The 7,734-nt window shown below is 48.2% G+C and overlaps 1 pseudogene; it reads left to right on the plus strand.

The window, feature by feature from the left end:
• The first annotated feature begins 541 nt into the window (after positions 1-541).
• LOC149517353 (18S ribosomal RNA) lies at positions 542-2,186 on the plus strand (annotated as a pseudogene).
• Positions 2,187-7,734: the final 5,548 nt, after the last annotated feature.

The raw sequence follows: 7,734 nt of genomic DNA on the forward strand, positions 1-7,734 counted from the left end.
CACATCGTCTCCTCTGCTCGCTCATTGAGTAATCGATCAGGTGGGTTGTCGACCGACGTGCGTGGATGCTGGCACTTGTACGCAATGGGCATATGAGTGGTGCTATGGTTGTGCGTGTGGGCAAGCTCCGTGCTCTATGCATCGAACTGTCAACCCATCATCCTCTTCAATCTCCCCCCATGCAATTGTCTTACCCAGGAGGCGCGATCGGGATCCTATGTTGCATACCTGAATCGATGGAAATGGATGTCTCGCCATCCCTCATCCATCTCGTGTCTCGAGAGGCCATGGGTCGGATGTCAATCGTGGCCGGTGTCCCAAGCGCGCCACCCAATCCTCCATGGCCGCATTGGTGCATCGACGTTCGATCGTGCTCTTGAATGAGGAATGTTTAGTGAGCACAGGCTCTCGACCCCCATTCGTCTGATGCTACGCATTTAACGTGCTGGACACACACGACACTTGCGCTCCACGTTGGGCTCTCTCCATCGCTCGGTCAGTGTGTTGAGGCCCACACGGTTACAACATCCTGAAGGAATACTACCTGTTTGATCCTGCTAGTAGTCATATGCTTGTCTCAAAGATTAAGCCATGCATGTGTAAGTATGAACTAATTCAGACTGTGAAACTATGAATGGCTCATTAAATCAGTTATAGTTTGTTTGATGGTATCTACTACTCGGATAACCGTAGTAATTTTAGAGCTAATACGTGCAACAAACCCCGACTTCTAGAAGGGATGCATTTATTAGATAAAAGGTCGATGCGGGCTATGCCCGTTGCTCTGATGATTCATGATAACTCAACGGATCGCACGGCCTTTGTGCCGATGACGCATCATTCAAATTTCTGCCCCATCAACTTTCGATGGTAGGATAATGGCCTACTATGGTAGTGATGGGTGACAGAGAATTAGGGTTCAATTTCAGAGAGGGAGACTGAGAAACGGCTACCACATCTAAGGAAGGCAGCAGGCGCGCAAATTACCCAATCCTAACACGGGGAGGTAGTGACAATAAATAACAATACCGAGCTCCATGAGTCTGGTAATTGGAATGAGTACAATCTAAATCCCTTAACGAGGATCCATTAGAGGGCAAGTCTGGTGCCAGCAGTCGTGGTAATTCCAGCTCTAATAGTGTATATTTAAGTTGTTACAGTTAAAAAGCTTGTAGTCAGAACTAGGGTTGGGTCGTTCGGTTTGCCACACGGTGAGCATCGGTCTACTCGTCTCTACTGCCAGTGATGCACCCCTAGACCTAATTGCCCGGGTCGTTCCTCCGGTGCTATTACTTTGAAGAAATTAGAGTGCTCAAAGTAGGCCTATGCTTGTATACATTAGCATGGGATAACATCATAGGATTTCGATCCTATTGTGTTGGCCTTCAGGATCGGAGTAATGATTAAAAAGGACAGTCGGGGGCATTCCTATTTCATAGTCAGAGGTGAAATTCTTGGATTTATGAAAGACGAACAACTTTCAAAGCATTTGCCAAGGATGTTTTCATTCATCAAGAACGAAAGTTGAGGGCTCGAAGACGATCAGATACCGTCCTAGTCTCAACCATAAATGATGCCGACCAGGGATCGACGGATGTTACTTTTAGGACTTCGTCGACACCTTATGAGAAATCAAAATCTTTGGGTTCTAGGGGGAGTATGGTCGCAAGGCTGAAACTTAAAGGAAATGATGGAAGGGCACCACCAGGAGTGGAGGCTGCAACTTAATTTGACTCAACATGGGGAAACTTACCAAGTCTAGATATAGTAAGGATTGATAGACTAAGAGCTCTTTCTTGATTCTATGGGTGGTGGTGCATGGCCATTCTTAGTTGGTGGAGCGATTTGTCTGGTTAATTCTGTTAACGAATGAGACCTCAGCCTGCTAACTAGTTACGTGGAGGTGATCTTTCGTGGCTAGCTTCTTAGAGGGACTATGGCCGCTTAGGCCAAGAAAGTTTGAGGCAATAACAGGTCTGTGATGCCTTTAGATGTTTTGGGCCGCACGCACGCTACACTAATATATTCAACGAGTCTATAGCCTTGGCCGACAGGCCCGGGTAATCTTTAAAATTTCATCGTGATGGGGATAGATCATTGCAATTGTTGGTCTTCAATGAGGAATTCCTAGTAACCAGGCGTACTGACGGGTATTTACGTGCAAGGCCTAGGAGACGAGGTCAAAACACCCGCCCAACTTGCAGGCCAGCCCGTGAGACCAAGGCCTAGCATACAAGCTGCCTGCACCACATCCAAAAGGGCTCAAGGTGCTGGACACGCAAGGGAAGCTTCTGGAAGCATGTAGATCAGTAAGCAGATTTGGTTGACCCTAGAAATCAGGAGTTATAATCCTAATTGAATGAAATCTGTATAATCCCATGATTTTAGCCTTTATTCTAGGGATATTGCCATTAAGTGTAAGCTGGAGCCTCAACTATAAATAGAGGGCTGCTCCACCCTCATTTGTACACCATCAAACACTTATGTTTCAGTGAATACAAGAACATTTCCAGCATTCTGCCTTGTTATCCTATTTCTCTTTAACTTGCGTAATCAGCCCTGCCCATTGTTCTAGTGCCTGCATGCTTGTGTTTTAGGCTGACTTAGGCATAAAGGAGGAGATTCCAAGGCTAAGGCCGCACGGATTCTGAGTCTAAGGTTGGAGCCCGTGACAGTTGCTATCAGTTGGTATCAGAGCAAGTTTGATTCTACGTGTTTATGTTGTGTAGGTTAGATCATGATTGAGGAGATGGCATCCCGAAGTGACGCTGCTAACCAACAACCAGAGGCCTAGGAGCATGGGTGTGGAAGAGGTAGGAAAGACAATTCTAGAGATATCTTGTCTACCATGGACGGTAGGCTGGCCAAGGTGGAGGTGACCATGGGCGACATGGGGGAGAAGCTTGAGGAGGTAGAGACTCACATTGCATCGCTAGACTCCATGAGGGAGGAGATCCAAAGTGAGCTACAGCTGCTCTCAACAAAGGCTTGGACTTGTTCACCCAAAAGAATGGGGCCTTGGAGGCTAAAGTGCTGACTTTGCAAGACGGCATAGAGGCCATGCACCAGCAGATGGAGGAGCTTACCAGTGAGGTCATTGCTTGCAAGACTGCCATTGGGAATGGCATGTTTGCTAGAGTGTCCAAGTCCAGATTGGATGTCCCCAAGCCTAAGGAGTTTAAGGGGACTAGGGTAGCCAAAGAAGTAGACAACTACCTTTGGGGTATGGAGCAGTACTTCCAGGCCATGGACATGCAAGACGAGGTGATAAAGGTAAGCACCACTGCTATGTATCTCACTGATGTAGCCTTATTATGGTGGAGGTGCAAGTGTGATGATGTCAGGTGTGGGAATGCCAAGATTGGAACCTGGGCAGAGTTCCAAAAGGAGTTCAGAAAGCAATTTTACTCAGAGTATGCCGATGATGAGGCATGGGCAAAGTTACGCTAGCTTAGCCAAAAATTCTCTGAACTAATGCTACAGATCTTGGATCTAAGCATGAAGGACACCTTATTTGCTTTCATGGATGGGCTAAAGCCATGGGTGAAGCATGAGCTACAATGGAAGGGAGTTCATAACTTGGCTAAAGCCATGACTACTGTCAAGGCCTTGATAGAGTTCAAGCCTCTAAACAAGTTCGAGTCTTCCAAGCCCAAAGGTAAGGGCAGGGACGATAGGGATCGAAATAAGCAGTCCAAGGGGAAGAACCATGACCTAGAGTCCAAGGATGGAGATCGAGACCATTCAACCAAGAATGGTGAGAGGAAGCCACCAGCAGGCAAGTGGAAAGCAGAGAGAGACCGAGAGCCACTAGCATGCTACTTATATGGAGGGAGCCACATAGCATGTAATTACCCGAAAAAGGGCAAGCTGGCTGCTGTAGACAAGGAGTCTGACGAGGAGCCAGAGTCAGAGGTAGCAAAGCTTGGGTCGTTGGTGCTCAATGCTATCTAGAGTAAGGGGAGCCATAAGCCAAAGGGCTTGATGTTTACGGATTTGATGGTTACAGATCAGAAGGTGAGCACACTGGTGGACACAGGTGCCTCACATCTTTTTATTTCAGGTGATGGAGCTCGAAAGCATGGACTAAAGGTGCAGAAAGGGACTGGTACCATTAAAACGGTAAACTCCAAGGAGGTTCCAACCATTGGAGTAGCACGGGGAGTGGAGTTACAGCTTGGAGACTGGAAAGGCAAGGAGACCATAGAAGTAATACCCTTCGACGACTATGAGTTTGTGATCGGGTTGGATTTCCTTGTTCGGATTAACGCCCTTTTTATGCCTTTTGTCGATTGTGTTTGCATCTTGGATGCATGGTGCCAATGCCTAGTGCCATTGAGGAAAGGGTCTAGAGTTGGGTCGTGGATGGTGTCAACCATCCAATTTGCCAAGGCGGTAAGCAGGGAAGAAGACACCTTCTTAGCAGCCCTGAAATATGATGAGCCAAGGGAGAAGGAGATCGAGTCACCCTTGGAGGTGCTAAAGGTGCTGAAGACCTTTTGTAATGTGATGCCCGCAAAGCTACCTAGCAAGCTACCACCTAAAAGGGAGGTGGACCACAAGATCGAGCTGGTGTCCGAGGCCAAGCCACCAGCTAGAGCCCCTTACCGAATGTCTCCACTAGAGTTGGAGGAGTTGAGGAAGCAGCTCAAATAGTTAGTTGATGCTAGCTTTATCAGCTATTGAAGGCACTCTATGGTGCACCGGTTCTATTCTAACGCAAGCATGATGGGTCGTTACGACTATGCATAGACTACCGGGCTTTGAACAAGCTGACCAACAAGAACAAGTACCCCATGCCACTCATTACGGACTTGTTCGATCAACTTGGGAGCGCAAAGTGGTTCACCAAGCTACATTTGAGGTCGAGCTACTATCAAGTCAAGATCACGGAGGGAGATGAGCCAAAGACAGCATGTGTCACTCGATATGGTTCGTATGAGTTTTTGGTGATGCCTTTCAGACTCACGAATGCCTCAACAACATTCTGCACCCTTATGAACAAGGTACTTCAATCATTCCTTGATCGATTTGTTATGGTTTATTTGGATGACATTGTGATCTATAGCCAAACTTTGGGAGAGCATGTAGACCACTTGAGACAAGTGTTCGAGGTGTTATGGGTGCACAAGCTGTTTGTCAAGAGGGAGAAGTGCTCATTAACCCAGTAAGAGATCCCGTTCCTTGGCCACATAGTGGGAGGTGGCAGGATACGCATGGATGAAGGCAAGGTGCATGCCATCCTAGAGTGGCAAACGCCAGCCAAGGTCACTGAGTTGAGATCATTCCTTGGACTGGTTAACTACTACAGGCGCTTCATCAAAGGCCACTCAGCAATAGCCATGCCATTGACTGACTTGCTCAAGAAAGGGAGAGCATGGGAGTAAAGCGCAGGTGCCAGGAAGCCTTCGATAGGTTGAAGTAGGCTGTGACTGAAGAGCCAGTCTTGACCTTGCTAGACCATGCCAAGCCATATGAGGTGCATACAGACACATCAAACTTTTCCATAGGGGGCGTGTTGATGTAGGAGGGATGTCCAGTCGTGTTCGAGAGCAAGAAACTGAACAAGACTGAACACAAGTACATGGTCCAAGAGAAGGAGATGACTGCAATGGTGCACTACTTGCACACTTGGCACCATTACCTGTTGGGGTCGAGGTTCGTGGTTAGGATGGACAATGTGGCGACCAGCTACTTCCAGACACAGAAGAAGCTATCCCCCAAGCAGGCGAGATGGCAAGATTTTCTTACAAAATTTGATTTCCAGATGGAGTACAAGTCGAGGCGGGCGAACCTAGTGGCAAACGCCCTGAGCAGGAAGGCTAACCTTGCTGCCATTAGCCAACCAGAGGTGTCACTGGTGTCCCGCATCAAGGAGGGACTTACGTATGATCCTACAGCCAAGGCTCTTATGGAGTACACCCAGCAAGGTAAGACTAGGCGATTTTGGTTACAGGATGGCTTGTTGTACACCAGGGGCAGTAGACTATTTGTGTCGTAGCATGGGAAGCTCCGTAAGGAAGTTTTGCAAGAATGTCACGACTCAAGGTGGGTTGGACATCCAGGAGTGAGCTGCACCTTGGCGCTGATCGAAGACCGGTACTACTGGCCGCACATAAGGAACGATGCGGAGGCCTATGTGAAGACTTATCTTGTGTGCCAACAGGATAAGGTGGAGCTCAAAAAACCAAGAGGTCTCTTGAAGCCATTGCCAGTGCCAGAGCGACCATGGGAGAGTGTTTCTCTAGACTTTATAGTCGGTCTACCAAAAGTAGAAGAGTTTGGAAGCATCATGGTAGTGGTGGATAGGTTTTCCAAGTATGGAATCTTCATTCCAGCAACCAAGGAGTGCCCAGTTGAGGAGGCAGCTCGATTGTTCCTGAAGAACATTGTTAAGTACTGGGGAGTGCCGAGGACCATTGTTAGTGATCGGGATGGGCGTTTCACGGGCAGGTTTTAGACTGAGTTGTTCAAGCTGTTGGGGTCAGACTTGAACTTTTTCACCAGCATGCATCCGCAGACTGATGGGTAGATAGAACGAGTGAATGGACTATTGGAGGTCTACCTTAGGCACTATGTGAGTGCCACACAAAGGGACTGGCCAAAGCTATTAGATGTTGCACAGTTTTCCTACAACTTGCAAAGGAGCGAGGCAACGAACAAGAGCCCATTTAAGGTTGTGACAGGGCAACAACCACTAACACTCGGTTCAATTGCTGCAGGTTATACAGGGCCGAATCCAACAGCATACAAGTTTGCCAAGGCATGGCAGGAGCAAACTGACTTGGCCAGAGTTTGTCTACACAAGACGGCCAAGAGGTCGAAGAAATGGGCAGACCAAAATAGGTGGGACGTGCAGTTCCAGGTTGGAGACTTGGTGTTGGTGAAGCTGCATTCCATTGTGTGCCATAGGGGGCTGCACAAAGGCCTAGTTTGGAGGTATGAGGGACCTTTCCAAGTAGTCAAGAGGGTAGGCAAGGTTGCCTACAAGCTGGATATGCCACCCAAATTGAGGGTGCAACCTGTGTTCCATGTAAGCATGCTCAAGCCATTCCATGAGGATGAAGGAGATCCAGGACGGGCAGAGTCAAAGTGTGCACCATTGGGAGCAAGAGCCTCATATGAGAAAGAGGTCCACAACATCATAGCTGACCGAGAGGTGAGATAGAAAAATTATCAACCAAGATAAGAGTACTTGGTACGCTGGAAGGGACTTTCAGATAGTGAGGCAAGTCGGGATCCAGCAGATGACTTATGGTTGTTCGGGGACCAGATCAGGTAGTACCATGCAGAAGACGCAACGAGGGCATTGCGTAATCAGGTAGGGGAGAATGTCATGCCCTGGGCAGGCATGCCAGGCACATCAGGCGCACCAGCAGGCGAGCCAGAGGTTGAGGCCCGCAGACCAAGCGCACTGTCGAGTATTTGTATGCAAGGCCTAGGAGACGAGGTCAGAACGCCTGCCCAGCATGCAGGCTAGCCCATGAGGCCAAGGCCTTGCATACAAGCTACCCATACCACATCCAGAAGGGCCCAAGGTGCTGGACACGCAAGGGAAGCTTTTGGAAGCATGCAGGATCAGTAAGCAGATTTGGTTGACCCTAGAAATCAGGAGTTATAATCCTGATTGATTGGAATCTGCATAATCCCATGATTTTAGCCTTTATTCTAGGGATATTACCATTAAGTGTAAGCTGGAGTCTTAACTATAAGTATAGGGCTACTCCACCCTCA

The sequence above is a fragment of the Durio zibethinus genome, chromosome 8, assembly GCF_047325235.1.
Source record: "Durio zibethinus cultivar Kanyao isolate XHJ-2024 chromosome 8, ASM4732523v1, whole genome shotgun sequence".
Classification (NCBI taxonomy): Eukaryota; Viridiplantae; Streptophyta; class Magnoliopsida; order Malvales; family Malvaceae; genus Durio; species Durio zibethinus.